The sequence below is a fragment of the Cygnus olor genome, chromosome 1 (assembly GCF_009769625.2).
Source record: "Cygnus olor isolate bCygOlo1 chromosome 1, bCygOlo1.pri.v2, whole genome shotgun sequence".
Taxonomy (NCBI): Eukaryota; Metazoa; Chordata; class Aves; order Anseriformes; family Anatidae; genus Cygnus; species Cygnus olor.
In genome coordinates, this window is record NC_049169.1 from 94,103,903 (window position 1) to 94,120,054 (window position 16,152).

A 16,152-nucleotide genomic window follows, 5' to 3' on the forward strand; every position below is an offset into this window, starting at 1 on the left:
ACAGTATTAGCACAAAATTGACTGTGATAAGAACTTCATTTTGTTGAGAATAGGGACATCATTTCATTTTCTCCAGCTGTGGTTTTTCAGCATGCTCCCATGTCGTACTGCTAGTATTCCTTCCAGTGGTTATTTCCACCTTTACACAGCTTTGTTTCAGTGCTACTGGCTCACGGTTTTTCAGGCCTGATCTCGTGCCTCTTGCTCACACAGGTTTGTATGCATCCTCAAGTTCTTTCATGAGAGTCACTGAGACAAATCAATAATCAAAGAATTGCTCAGGCTGAGAGAAGTGACAGCATCCATGAGTAGGGGACAGAAATGCAAAACACCAGGCAGATCACTAGGCCTGATAGGGATAATCTCCCCATGTCGTTTTCTAATACTTTTTGGGAAGGATGCTCTTCTTACCTTTGAATGTGAGACTTCCTGTCTTTTCCTTGAGAGAGTCCAAGTTTTGTCTTCTTGCTCCATTACTCTGTCCCTTTCTTTTCTTTTTCTCTCAGGTGGATGCAGATGTTTTTTGCAGCACTCTTCTCTACATTGCTTCTTAGCCAACTGTGTCCTGCAGCTTCTATGATAATTTTTTAACTTAGTAAGTATCCTTATTCATCCTTTATTCTTACCATCCTTCTGGATATATCTTCACTTCCATTGCATAGGCCACAGAACGCTAAATGTGTTCCTGCTTTTACTACACAGCAACCACAGTGCCCTTTTCCTTGGCAGTCCGACTGACAACTTTTTGTTGCAACATAACCAGATGCTGGAGACAGATGGAAGAACAGACCACATCAAATTACCCTACAGGATGGATATCTTGCATGCTTGCAAATACAGTGTGCACACCCTTTGAGTCTCCGGACCAAATTTTTTGAAGATGTTTTTGAAAAAAGTGCAGTGTCATTGGTACCAAGAACTAATGCCAAAGCATGTCAGTTCAAATATCTCAGAAGACTAGCAGTAGATGCTAGAAGCTCTAAACCCAATAATTATCATCGCATGAGAAAATCAATAGATTTTCTCAATAGCTTCTTAAGAGTTGTCTGGTTTGTCTCTTCTAGAAGCCCTGTTTACCAAAGGTTTTCAACTTAGTAGGCTGCAGTTCAATGCAAGTCCCAATATGTGCAATGAAAATACAGTGTAAGTAATACAGATAACCTTCTGCTGTAAAGAGAGACTTAGAATACCATAGAATGCTTTCTTGCTCACAAAGAGCACAGTATTTTCTACTGATACAATTTTGTGTGGTGAACAGAAGCCAGAGGACTATTTCAAACTGAATCACTGCCATTTCTGCTGAGAAAGCGACAGCTGCCTCAGAGCTATTAACAAAGAGGTCTGCTTTGAAGAGCTGGTGCAAGTTTATTTGCTCTGCAACAGAGTAAACCTTCAGTTCTGATTTTTTTTTTTTGAAACATTCTTTCAATAGTTTAGCATGGGTTTTGCACAACCTTTTCAGAATTAAGCACCCTACCAGACTACTGCCAACAAAGGCTGCTTAATTCCTTAGTAAAGGGGAAGTCTTGTTATTTAAATAAAGTAGCTACTGTAGTAGATTTGCAGATATGTTAAGAGTATTACAGGATCTAGAGGTAGATTTAGGAAGCAAATACTATAAAGAAGGAAAAAATTAAACAGTGTATTTATTGAAACTTAAAAGATATTATGACATGTGACATGATTGCATCAGGTATGAGCAGGTGGAACCGTGCTACCTGTACGTGTCACATAATGCCTGTCGCAAAGTGACACCTGATGATAGTTACACTTTGCCTTTACAACACCATCACCTTTTAAAACCACACACACACACAGAGAGAGAGACATTAGGGGAGGAGTGCAGAAGCTACAGGGTCCTTCTGTCCCTTTATGTGGGCTGCAAAACACCACACTATGTTTTCCTAGGCACAAGCAGATTGCCCACAACCTTTTTTCACCATTGTCTGAAGCTGGAAGGCTGTATTCTTGTGCCACACATTCACTGTGATGGGACAGCAGCTCCTGCATATCCTGAGGAATCACAGCAGCAAAGGCCACAGGTCAGGAGAAGGTCTCCCTTGCGCTCCTGGTTGAAGTGCAGTTTCTAGGGATCTAATCCAGAGCAAGCACTGATTAGTGCGCACAAAACAGTAAATAAAAATCCTAAGGAGCATGATCAGTATGATAAAGATCACTTGATGCACAACCTCCTTGAATAAAATACCTGAAAACTATCACTGGAAATCACCAAACTGCAGTTGTATATAAGGACTGAGCAGCTATCGTAAGTGTCCCTGAACATCCAAGGCCTGCTTATACCTACGTGGTCCTAACCACATGAGGTCTACATGCAAGGATTTGCATGACTACCACCTGAACCTTTCAGCCTGGTATTCTTGATGGAAGACAATTACGTTTTGCCCGGGTGTAAGTTACACCACACCAAAGCAAACAGAGGGTCTTCTGCAGGCAGCAGTGGTAGGAACAGTTCAGTAGTTGCCTTCTTGTTGGTTTTCTTGTCCATGGTTCATAGTGTTATAGCAGATTAGCTGCCTAATGCTGCGGGTAAATGGCTCGGTGTGAATGGTCTGAAACAAGGTGTCAGACTCTTGTCCAGGCTTTGCGTAAATGCCTCACTTGTGTCTATCTGTGGAACCAGTGATATATGCTCTGGAAGCACACCACCAGTCCGAATTTTTTAAACTAGTGAAAGTTCATCTGTCAGACCAGCCTCTCCAAATACCCTGGGATTTTACTGGAAAAAAATACTTCAACAGAAACATTCTCTCAGTGTACTCAAAAACCTGCATGCAAATTTTCTCCCCTTAGAGAATAAGCAGGGATGCTTTAGCAGACTCAGCTGCAAAAATTTGATTGGCAGGTGATTAAAAGCTTTAACTTGTTGATAAAATTAAAAAAAAAAAAAAAAGAAAAAAAAAGTAGATGCTTACAAAAGACTGATAATACAAAAACAGAGGAAGAAAGTGAAACTGGGTAAAATGCATAAACAAAAAACAGAGCTGGATCTCCTCAGAGCTTGCTTTGGATAAATTATTACTGATCTCTGTTGAAGCCCTTTGATTTGCATGACTTTAAAGAAGAGTCAGGCACATTATTTACTGTGTACAGTGAATGTACAGGAATCCTTTCTCCTCCCCAGATTTTGGACAGTATCCTACCACTAGATATTATAAACCATCTAAGCACTGAAAAGTGCTTTTCACCAGCCACCAATGCCATTGAATGGTCTGTTGTATGACTTCTGTGTGGGATGACACTTAACTCTGGAAACAATCAATTTTTAGCTCAAGCTATGATCAATCTGATTTTTTCTACTAGGTTATTTACTATATCAATTATATTCCTTTGGTACCTCAGCATTCCAGTTATTCAACATTATGGAGAGCTGCCTGAATATAAAATTTTCATAAACTATGCAAGACCTCATAGATACACACATAAATCATTAATCATTGTAGGGGAATTTCTGGCCTGTTTGAAGTCAATGGCTTCACCTCTCTGTTTGTCTGAGGATTTCACCTCTCTGTTTGTCTAGAAGGTGCCATTGCCTTAACGCCAACTGTCAGCAGGTGTCTTTGCTGGCAGTTCCAAATATCATTTTCCTTATCCAATATATTAAAAATGTGTTTTCTGCTGGCTCACACTGACCTTTCAGTTCAAGGTGGAGGTTGTGCTCAAATGAGATTGCACACTGCTGGAATGAGTTCCCAGCTCCACTGCAGGCTCTCACTCTCTGTCCCGTAGTGGCTTTGGAGCTAACAGACTCATAAATCAAAGCTTATTTGGAGTTCACATGGCCCAAGACTTGCAAAAAAAACCTTAACATGGGTAGATCTTCCAAAGCACCCTGCCAATTAGAACTATTGTTTATGTCATCGAGCTTCTAATTTGGTGAACTGTCCAATGCTGTGTTGCTTCTAGTACGTTTCTAGGCTGGCATGTTGAAAATGTGAGCAAATCATCTGGGTATAGAAATAATAATGCTAAATTTTTTTTTGGACTTCTAGTGCAGCTTTCAACCCTAGAACTTTAAATAACTACACATGTTAATTAAGTTTTTCCAGCTTCTGCTACGAGGTAGATAAATGTTAATATCATCATTTTGCAGAGAGAAAAACATTAGCACAGAGCTGTTAAAAGGCTTGCCCACTGGCTGATACGATGTCCGTGGAAAGTGGATCCTTCATCTAATGACTATTTTTCATGTGTTTTTAGCTGATTAGATTAGCTGACTACATATCTCTACAAGTTCTGCCCAATTTGCTCCTATCTTTATTTTTTCAGTCTCAGAATAAGATCTACCATATAGGTGATATACGGATTCTTAAAATCCCATTTCACATCTTCTGCTAGTGAAATTTGTGCTCACTGAACTGGTGACCTGTGCAAGAATTCATATATCTAAGTAATGCAGGTTTCATCTTTGGGAAAAGCAACCTACAGAGTTGTCTTTCTATCTCCAAATAAATGCTCATTTTAGAATAGGAAAAGATTCAATTTCTCTTGTCATTTTTGGGAGTCAAAGCATATCTAATTCTCCTTATCCTTTGTCAGATTCATCTCACTATATTCAGAAATTTTACGCTTCTTTCCCAACTAAAAGATCACCTGGGAATAGCGATATAAAAATAGTATGTTAATAGATGTGGGATTCTGATACTAGCTGTGATCTCTAACAGTTATATCCATCAGTCAAATTTGCAATCTGACCCATCTTACCTCACCAGACCTCATCCTATTCAAGTCAGGTTTTAAATTAATATAACGATATCTTTTGTTTTACTGTTATCATAACCAAATGTTTTAAACTCTCAAGTATCTACTCAAGCAGCCAGCTATCCTGCTAAAATTTGAAATATCTTTTTAATATTTGCCAGACAAAACTTATCCCAGTCAACCTTGTACTGTTATTGGCTAAGAAAGTAAAGGCATTAACCAGCTGCTGTGGAAGATAAGCTGTTTTATATTTTCATTTGCATTCATCAGTTTTTGAGGGAAAAAAGGGCTGGTATTTTTCCAGTTTCCAAAAGCCAAAGATTCTGTTTAATTCTGTGCTCCCACATAGGTTTAGACTACCACTTCTGAACATGGTATCAGTGGTCGTTCCATACAAAATAAATAATAATAGTTAAGTCCCTAGGAATTGCCTACCTCCCTATGACTTGGATACCAGAGAAGGTATTTGCCTGTTAAATTTTCAATAGTTTTAGCCACAGAAAAAGAGGACAGAGTTATTTTCTACAACATGTAACATCTAAATTATTTTCTACTATGCATACCAAGTAAATTATTTACAGGTGATGGTAGGTCCATCCTGGAAGTAATAAAGGTATAGATCACTTTGACTGTGGTATCACTCCGAGCTCATCTTGAAGAAAGGCAGAACCTACCCAGAAAATGGTTTTATAATTGACATAACATACAATTTCAAATTAATTCAGATTAAAATACCAGGGATAAAAGATAGAATAAATAAAGAAGATAAAAGAAAAGAAAAGGGATAAAAGAAAGAAGTGTTAACTGTTGGAGTTGTTCTCCCACACGCAAGCAAATTTGTTTTTACTGCTGACTACAGTGCAAACTCCTGAGCAGAGAAGTTCTATCACCACATTTGGGTAGCATCAGTACAGGGGACAGTTTGGGTGTACCAGCCCATCCCACTCCATCAAAATCCTTCTTGCCACCTCCAGAAAAGGCTGACATTAGACTCCATTCTACATTTATGAAACTTTAAAATGAGATAAATGATCTAACATTATTATGAACTGGTTCTTAATTAATCTGAAGTTATACATCCGAATAATACTTGAGAAGATTATTTCCAGTCTGCTGGCCAGGCCATTGCCTGCATCTTACAATCCATCTTTATTCAGGATCTAAACTTTTGACACTCCTTTGTAATTTCAGAAGCATTAGGATTATGATTAGAAACATTCTTATTATCAAAATCTTTCCACTCAAATCAGAAGAGATATTTTTCCTTAGAATTAGCATTAGTACATCTTCCTATTCTCTATAGAATGGTCTCAGGAATCCATCAACGCCTGGACTCCTGCTGCTTTTCAGAGCTGTCTTGTTTCCAGAATATTAGTTATGTTTCCATCCACATGTTCTTTCTGTTCCTACACTGTCTGTAGGAGTTCAGCTAAGTCAAAGTTCTTATTGTATTTTGCAGTGCTTGTCCTGTCTCTTCTTATATATATATTTGTGGAAATTCTTAAATACTTCTTTTAGAGTCATAAGTTAATGTCCTCATTTTTACCAGCCCATTGTATTAGTTAAATATATTCATACTATATATTAAATATATGGCATTTGAAATGTTTATTTCATTACTCATGCATGACAGATCTGAGCACCATTTCTGTCTTGCCATACACTTTGCCTTGCAACTGCTGTGTCTTTAATGCTTTGAATTTGTATAGTGGTGCAGCTTGGACTCTAGCACAGCCTCACCTATAAACACCATCTCTATAAACACATTAAATGATGAAATTTTGGAAGAGAAATCCAAGGCATCGTAGAAACATGGTGTGTACTATAAGTTCTAATTAGCTAATGACATTGTGAAGATACAAATAATTCTGTGCTTGGAAAAGTGTAGATCGTGCTTTCTGGGGCTAGGGAGGTGAGAGGCAAGAGGACGTGAGATCTGGCTGAGATGACAGGACGCCTCAAGTGGAACACAGTTCAAGAGATGGGATGTGTCATAGTTTCCTCAAACATGAGCAGTGTTTGTGCTGCTGGTCCTGGATGAGGCCTCATAATCCTGCAGAAAGGAAGGCTGACCTGCTGATGCAGGCAAGGAATGCCTCATTCTCACATCCCACATCTTTTACACTTCTCTGGACCAACCTTGGATGGAGGATTTGGCCTCTCTGTGCTTCAATTACCAGCAAAATGGGAGCAGGGGCTCCTCTCTGCCTCACCAGGTACTGTGAAGATAAACATCTGAATATTTAGGTACTACTGTAATGGTGACCAAATTATCCACTGGCATGAGTTTATTCTGTACAATATTAGCATGGAGAGGAATTCTCCTGCTTGCCTGTAATGGGAAACTCCTAAAATCTTGCCATAAAAGGAGTGGACAACAAACAGCATGAATCCCAAGGGGGATGAGGGGAAGGTTGTACTTTGCAGTCCACAGAGGCATTTTACTTACAAGGGTGGCATTTTGAACATACTCTCAGTACTTTCTCCTCTGTAAGCTTAAAAGCATTTCACTTTTTGATGAAACACACTAATATAATATATGTACTTTTTGATTAATATTAGTAGACTTGATCAATAATAGTTCCTTGTCATTTCCTCATCCTAACCTGAGTGGGAAATATACATCTGCTTGAGAAGTATTTGGTTTGATTTTACCTTAGAGAAAGAATGATGTCGAACAAAATAAAAATATGTTTTTCTGTAATTGATATTTTGCTGTCTGTTAACTATGGGGAGTATTTCCATCAGTTTAATTTAAGACTCTGATTCAGCAAAGGAATTGATCTTGCACGTAACCCAATTTCCATGAGTAGCCCCACTCAGTAACTCAAAAATAAATAAGATGCATGTTTAGTTACTTAATCAACTCATCTCCTTAGAGAGCTGAAAAAAAAAAGCTTTTCCCTTACTTTGTGATGTGAGATTCTGTAACGCTACCATAGAAACTGTTTGGAAAGTTCATCTCCTTTAAGCCTTACCTGTTTGCCAAAGATCAAACATGGACAGTGTCCAATACTCAGTTATTTGGGTATCAGCAATGGAGGACAAAATTTGCTTGCTTGTTTGTTTTTGTTCATACACAGTACTCAGATGACAGCCAAGGCTCTTCTCTGTTCCGACATTTCATAATGATTATATTTATGATATTTAGGACAATTGTATATTACTCAGAGGTTAGCATAGTCCTTATGGCTACAGCTCAGCCTTTTACAGTAAATTACATGAAAAGATATAGTGTGGTTCAGGTGGTCCAACCAAAGAAACAAACCAAGCAGCAAGAATTGGCTAGTGCCAACCAGGGCAAGGTAAATGACCTGTTCCTGTGGTAAGTAGAGTACACTGGTCATTGCACACCGTACTAGCAAGTTATGTGTTCTGACTTTTTATTACGTTATATCAAAAACGTGCGTTTCACTTCACTTTTCTTTATAACATGAGATTAAGCTGATAAAAATTCCAGAATAGATAAAGAATTGGTTTGTTGAGATTGGCAGCAGTAACAAACTGGAAAGTTTACTTTTCTTTTTTTTCTTTTTTCTTTTTTTAAAAGGCATGTGTAAATAACCTGCCTAAAATTATCCCATGCCCTTTATACCTAACGTTTCCTTTTACAGGTACCTCTCCCAGAAATAGCTAGTCTTGGCTGGCAGTAGCAAATCTTAGCATGTATTAGTTAGTATCAGGAAAAATTTCAAGAAAGAAATTCAGTAGTCTTAACAGAGGTTAGATTTCATCATAAATTTGAAATTCTGTCCAAGTTCATGGTGTAGAAACATACCAGAGAGAAAAACACAGTGATACTTAATTCTGTCCTGGAGGCCTGGCAAAATTTCAGTCTGGACCAATAATATCTCCCTATAATCTCCTTGGCACTTTCAACCTACTCTGTAATTGCAGTTCAGCGTGCTCCTCTTCTGGGGAGGTGGTTTTGTAGGAATTGCTTTGGCTGAAAACCTGGGAAACTTATCACAGTTACAAACCACTATTAACCAAAAGCACATCTTGTGATATTCCCCGTATCACTAAAGAAGTCACCTGCTGTAACCCAGTATCTACATTTACCTCAATGCAAGTGGCTCACAGCCTGCCTGGCGAGCATAAACCAAATCACTCAATTTTCATGAACTAAATGAAGTGCAACATCTATACCTATTTGCATCTATACCTATTGCAAGTTGCAATCGCAGCCCAATAGCCTGTAAAAGCTTAATCACAAAGAACAGTTACTGATACTAGATGATAAGAAATGTGTCCTGTACCTGCAGAACAAGTCTGAAAGAGTGCATTAATTAAGAAGGTAGAAAAATTCCTTAGACAAATTAAAAATGGAGAAAATTGAGACTGTGCTTTCATTGGCTTAAGGTAACACTTTTACAGCTAGATATTCAAAGCATTGTGCTGGTTCCTTATTATTTAGCCATGTATTTCTTTCAGTACAGCCTGTGGAAATTGTCTGGATAAGACCACCCATTTAGTTCTTAAATTTTAATCCTTAATCTTTCGTGTTGATTTTCCATGAACTGTGTGTTCGGCTTCCGTGTTTAAACTCTCCTGCACAGCAGGAGAAGGTGGCACAAAAGCAGCCCAGCCCCGCACTGGTATGCACCGTGCACAGCTCCTTGTGTTAGCACACAGGGGAAGGACAGATCTGGAGGGCAGCGGGCAGGAGCAGGGCCCCCACTTACAGCTGGAAGAGCAAACAAGTGCCATGAAGCAGAGCTAACACTTACCTACCTCAGTCACTCTTGTGATGAGAAACAGCCCAGCTCCAGCCCTGCAGAGTAATTAATTGCACAGAGCTTCCAGCCCACAAACAGTGAAGTTACTGTGGCCAGGGGAATACACGGCACCATGTGCATGCTTAAATCCCCCCCATGCCAAAATTTCACTGGCCTGGGCCTGGCAGCCCAAAGCCTCTGTTGGGTCCCACCTGGAGCACCCGCTGTGCACCCTGGAGAGAAGGTCTCGAGGTCTGTTTGGGCAGCGGGGGCTGCCTGCCTCCACCTGCACCAAAAGGAGCAGGTCCTTCCCCACTGGGTGCTAAGAGCTTGTGCAGAACCCCAGCACCTTGCTGACCAGAGCTCTCCACGGGATACCAGGCCAAAAGAGAGAACAGAGGAAGTGTTGACTTAGGTCTTAGGGAACAGGAGACTTGGTTCCCCCAGTTGTGACGAATTTCAGGCAATATCACCTGATCACATCAGATGCACTGGTTAACATTTCCTCTGAAGTCTAATAGCAAGTGGTAATTACTGAGAATGCACCCAACGGGACCGATCCTACCTACCAGTCTCTAATACATGCCCCATACCCAGCATGAGCTAGCCACATGCACTGTGGTAAGAAAGTAGCAGTAAGAGGCAATCAGAGTGATCCTTTTCCAAGAACAGCACATCCAAGATCTTTCCAGCAGCACAGAAGACAGACAAACCCAACAGGAGTTAGGATGAGAAAAGCGGGTAAGGACAGAGGATATCATGACATTCCCCCTTTCTGTTTTTATTATCAGTCACTGGTAGAAATTTGGCACACTGTTTCTGAAGCAATTGTGGCAAACATACACAATATTATTTTTTTTTTTGGTGGAAAGACATAAAAATACTTTTACCTCAGTGTTGCTTAAAGTCTTGGTTTTGATTCAAACATCTCAAAATATTCAGAATAATTGCAACATTGTGTGCCGCCAGCATTTGCAGTATGAAACTCTTTGTGTTTTTCTCACATTTTATGTGAAAAAAGAACATTTTGCACCTCAGTAGATGGTTGTGGTTTTGGATCATAATGTGCTAAGGGTTTTGATCTGTACTGATTCCTACCCCTGTGTCTCATTTTTCTCATGGCTTAGAGCAAATATTAATGTGACTCATCTGTCATAAGTAATTCTCATATCCTCTACTCTATATTTTGGTGCGTGTCTAGAGGAAAGTTGTGGTTATGTAAAAGTATTTGTGTATTTTGTATAAGGGAGGATGGGAATCACAAGTACTTTAAACAAAAAAATAAGGGCAATGGCAGGAGAAAATTGTGAATTATAAATAAAAGCAACTTCTATGTATTCTAATTAAACATAATAGACAATTTAAAACACACTATTTCTATTTACTACTTCCTAGCTTTAGAAATCCCAGCTGTCAGTCCTTGGAACACTGGAAAAGGAAATAATAAATGGCAAAAAATATATATATGTTTAGAGTTTGTGGACTGGCTTGTCCAAAGCGAGTCCCAAATTTGATACTGAAACATTTACAAGGACACTAATTATGCCTGGAAAGCTGGCATTTGAAATTGCAAATGTCAGTTCCAGGATATCAACATTTTCTGGTACTGTTTAGGAAATCCTATGTAGCCTGCTGCTTTCAAAAGACATAATTATATGTGCACATTCCTGCAACTTTGCTCCAGACCCAGACTTCTATTCCACAGTAGTTCTCTCACAAAAAAAATTAAAAATTCAGTAGAAAATAGCCCAAACAATGAATACAGCAGAAATTTTGCTACAGAAGCATTTGCAGCAATTGACCAGATTCCTCTTTTCTCCCTGAGACCAGACTGAAATACTTTACTAAGTAGATCCAGTTCAATGCAAACCTCATTCCACAAAAGTCATTTGCATTTGGGCTGAATATTGAATCAGAGGGACTCAAGTATATGCTTAAAATAGAATTGATATTTATGTGATTACTTAACCGAACTAGGGGTCATGCTGTTTCTCTGTTAAAATAGAAAATCCAGCTATTTTCTGCCTTTCTGCTGATGCCTTTCTGTACTTGAATAGAAAACACAAAATACTGTTTTCCAGACCTGGCAAATACCTGCAGCCAGTGGAATGGGAAAGAAAGGAGAATGCATGCCACCTCCTATATTTGAAGATTTTGTAGACAGAAAATAAATTCTCCCCTCTCCTTTCAGCTATAGATTTGCACTAAACTGTTCCTAACAGCAGAGCAATGAAATGAAACTGTACCAATCAGGAAATCTAATGCTTAATTTTCTTCTTAGGAATGATTTGTCTCATACTGTCTTTCTTATTTTCTCTCTCCCTTGCTTCTCCAGGAAGCCTTATTGGGCCTTATTGTCTCCAAAGCTAAAAAGACTGCCTTGTGTTGCTTCATGTTCCCCAACACTGTGGCTTTCAGCTTGGAACATTTTCTTGTAGTCCTAATCTACGTATCAGAATCTTCGTGTGACTGAATGACACAGGGGAGACAGGAAATTTATCATTAGGAAACCTTCTATGAGATTTATTTTGGGGGTTAAAAAAAAATCATTGCACCATAACAGGTTTTCATGTCTGAAAGAAGTTAAGTGGAAGAATGCACATGCAGTCATTGGTCTCAGGACACAAGGAGCAGGAAAACAATAATATTGGAAGGGCACATATAGAACAACACCTCAAAGGAGCCAGGAGTTCCTCTCAGAAAAATCATCAGGAGCCAGAATCTGGCCTTTCATTGGCCACGCTGTACAGCAAAACCTAACTGTCAGCAATGGCCAAGGGGGTCCCTGGAGCAGGCGAGGAAGGCAGGGGCAGTGGTGGTGATGTGGGATGGGGAAAGGTAGGGACTGTCTGGGATGTTATGGGGGCTTTTTGAGGACCAAGAGGACACTGTGCAGGGAGGATGTGAGAGGGCAGGGCACTTTCTCTTCTCCTACAGTTGTCTTTTCTCCTTAGAACCACCTCTTTTCTTTCCTTCCCCTCCTGAAGGCAGCCCAGACACCCTTCCCTCACTTCTGCTCTCTCCACCATCACCATCTACACATTCTTCTGTACCTTCCTGATTGCCAACGAGGGGTCAGTCTTGGTTTGGAGGAACAGGAATTAGGGTGGGAGCAGGGCAGAAAGCCAGGGAAATCCTGCTGCTGCTGGAGGTAGAAAGGGCAGGTGTGACTGCTGCTGTACTGGGGCCCGCTGGTACAAGCTGGCACTCCTTCACCCGCCCTCTAATCCCACAAAGGCAGTAACAGCGACATGGATGGTACAAACAGCAAGCAGGAATGAGCTGTGCAGCTGAAACGCCTAATCCCTCTCTCCTCAGGCACAGGCAAAGTAGCTTGCCATCCCCTCCAGTCTGGCAGCTCCCCGTTTTGCTAAGTATTCAAAGCTACTTCTGAATTCGTGACTTTGCTTCATCTGTGCAAGAAGCTGAGCCAAAGCCCCAGACCTAAGCACCTGTAAGCAGTGGAGAAGTTTGTCTCCAGAGCTGAACTTTGGAGCCCGGAGCCATATCTGAAAGTGACGAATGAATGTAGATGTGGTCTGAATTATTGACTCACAACTTAAAGGAGAAGGCCTGGTTGGCAGGACAAACAATTAAAAACTACACTTCATAAAACTATGCTGCAAACGGCAACGGAATTGGCAATTTCTGCTCTGCAGGCTGTAGAGTCTTCTCAGGAAAGATGCCAGATGCACTTTTCTTTATCCAGCTCAATGAATTGAATGAAACCGATTGCAAATAATCCACAGTTCTTGGGAATTATCTCCTATACCTTGATAATGGGGTGTGAATTGTTTTTCTCTTTGACTATTGAAATCACTCACAGAATCACAGAGTGGTTGAGTTTGGAAGGGACCTCTGGAAATCATCTAGTCCAATCCCCTCTAGTCCAGACTCTCTGGACAGCCTGTCCCAGTGCTCTGTCACACTCACAATGAAGTGTTTTCTCATGTTCAGCCAGAACTTCCCATGTTTCAGCTTGTGCCCCTTGCCTCTTGTCCAGTCACTGGGTACCACTGAAAAGAGCCTCACCTTCTTCCTTTTTGTTTTCCTTCTTTCAAGTTTTTCCTGTGAAGTCCTTGAGTGTCTGGAAGGACAGATGCCTGCTGAATTTTTGCTCTCACTTATCTTCACTACCATACTTCATCCATGTTGTGTTTTCTTTTTTTGAAAGCAGAACAAACCATTTAAATGCAAGAAAATCTCGAAGGACTATTATATAATTCCTTCCCCCTTTTCAAGCAACCATCTCAAACAGAAGACTTTGTTTTTTTTTACGTAAGAACACTGTGAGGTATCTCTCTTAAATCTCAGGGTCAGGGCACTGGGACATCCATCGTGGTGGCTCCCCCAGCAGCAGCAGAGCAGGAGAAAATCACCCCGTATTACCTACCAACTCAAGGGCAACCACAAGTCAGCACTAGGTCTGGCATTGCCAGAGAGCTGAGCTGTTGGTCGTCAAAACAGAGATTCTTCAAAATAAATTTGATACTAGAGGCCGGAAAGCTTTGTCACCACTAATGTCACCCTCACCTACAGCAGAGGGCCTGGACAGCAGCCAGGTACTTCTCATGGGGGCCCTGGACTTCATGAGGAAGGATGGAAAAAGGTGCCCAGTGGAGGCCACCCGCAATGGAGGAATGGTTTCCTGAAGCACAAGGGCTGGTTGGCAGCAATGTGCTCTGGAGGGAGCTGGGCTGAGATCTCTTTTATGGCAGAAAATGCTCTTCTGTCAACAAGATTCAAGATTTTTTTCTTGTGAAAATGTACTGTTTTGACCAAATTTTAGTTATTTTGTCAGATTTGAAAGAGACCTCACAAAAGCCCAGTTGGTGCACTCAGAGGAACAGATGAGAGCAGGGAGTGGTCACATTTCTAAGGGTCTGGAATAAATCTGAGGTAAAACAGTCAAGCTAACTGCAGGTTTCCCCTGTAAAATCAATATTGCTTCTTGGCTCTCCTCTCTCCCCAGATGCTTTCTCCCTCTAAGGTTATCACAGCTTGGTGGCAGCAGGGCCACCTGGGGAACGGCCACCTGGGGTACACCAGGCCCTGGAGTAGGTGCCACTGCTGAAGTTCATCTGCACAGAGGTTAGAAGTTGCTGTTCTTGAATTTTCCTTTTGGCCTGGCTGATAAAATGCTTCAAGTAAATGGAGAGAGACCTTCGGGTGTCTGTGGCTCTCTGGAGCTTGTCTAGCTGCTAGGGAAACCAGTGACTTTGGAGAGGCAAAACATAGGCCAGGAAGGTCTTAGGCCAAATACCTCAAATTTCAACCACAAAGCCAATCAGCATGTGAAAAGCACCGCCCTGCTTATCAAAGAGCTGTCTTCCTAGTTGTCCATGGGTTCCTGCACGATGGCTGTTGAATAGCAAAAGGATCACACTGTCAGCAGCTGAGGGCAGGGCGACAGAGAGGCACTGGGCTCTCCCCAGCCCTTGTCCAGCAAAGCACTCGAGCATGTGCTCAAGCGCCAGTAGGAGCACAGGTCTCCAGAAATCATGGTTCAGGGCTTTATCAGACCAAACCCTGAACATCTCGGTGGCAGCTGAGTCCACCAAATCACAGAGTCTTCCCAGTCATGCCTGTGGGATGTGGATAAGGTGAAATATGTGTGTCTTGGTAGCGGTAGCCTGAGAGTGATTAGCCCATAAAACATGCATATTTTGTATTTATGTAGGATGCCAGCACTGCCTGTTGCTCCCCTTGTTGCACCTTCATGAGCACAGTTGTGCTCGGGACTTTGTATGGCGGTTCCAAGCACCTCATATATCAGTCCAAGCCTCTTGGGAACTAATGTCCATATGTTGCACATTGCAAGGAAGGGTTTGCATGTACATTTTTGAGGGGGCAACACACTTGGAGAAAGACAAGAATAAGTAAATGTTTTTCAGCAGCCATTCAAACTGATAATTTTATACCTAGTAATCTGAAAAAAGCTACAGAGCATCTCTCCAGAAGGGTGGGAACAAGACTCAAGGAGCTTTTCTTGAAATCAAAACCCAGATTTTGATTTACAGCCTAATTATTACAGGATTGCCAACAAAAATACCAAACATTACGATTTTTAGTCCCCTATTCAAATTGCTACATCAGTTTTCGCAAGCACTGAGTAACTAAAGAGGCTACTCAGAGGGAACAAGCTGCCAGGTTGTCATACGTCTGAACAGCAGACCTTGAATAAGAGGCTTGAACATGGAATGGAAAGACTATGCTACGCCACTATGTTTGAAAATCTTGGGCAAATTTCCTTAACATTTCTGAAAGAAAAAAAAAAAAAGGCTACTGTGCTCATAAATTTCTTATAAGCTTTCTTTTCCCTCTAGGGACCAACTTAAAATCAACAAAATAACACCGGGCCTTACACAGACAGGAAATCTAGGTCTCTTACAGTGAAAAGCAAACAACCTGTCCTTCTTCTGCCCTGTCCTGATATCTAAATGTAAGTATATCCAGCTTTGAAATCCTGAATGAGTTATGCATAATGCCAGAACAAGAGTGCAAAGGCTTAAAACAGAAGTTGTCTTAAAGTGAGCACCCAATAGGATTTGATAAGTTATTCAAGTGTTTGCTACACACTAAAGCTTTTGATTTTTGAGTAGAAAAATGTATGGTACGCATACTTTGGTGATTATCCTCAACAGCATCTTCTTTCCTAGATTAAAAGAAAATCTACTCTTTCAGACACTCTTCATAGTTTAATAGGAAATGACGT

At 40.7% G+C, this 16,152-nt stretch overlaps 1 protein-coding gene across 9 annotated transcripts in view; it reads left to right on the top strand.

Annotated features, from left to right (window-relative positions):
• COL8A1 (collagen type VIII alpha 1 chain) overlaps positions 1-16,152 on the top strand; it is an 87,926-nt gene that overhangs the window by 41,952 nt on the left and 29,822 nt on the right. For 5 of the 9 annotated variants that reach the window (XM_040545278.1, XM_040545273.1, XM_040545279.1 and 2 more), the window contains one exon: positions 15,764-15,879. The exons of 1 other annotated variant lie outside the window; for it this stretch is intronic. The gene's annotated coding sequence lies outside the window, so the exon portion shown is untranslated. Of the gene's footprint in view, positions 1-506; positions 596-15,763; positions 15,880-16,152 lie in introns of all 9 variants that reach the window. 3 more of the 9 variants (XM_040545280.1, XM_040545281.1, XM_040545277.1) reach the window with 2 other exon arrangements.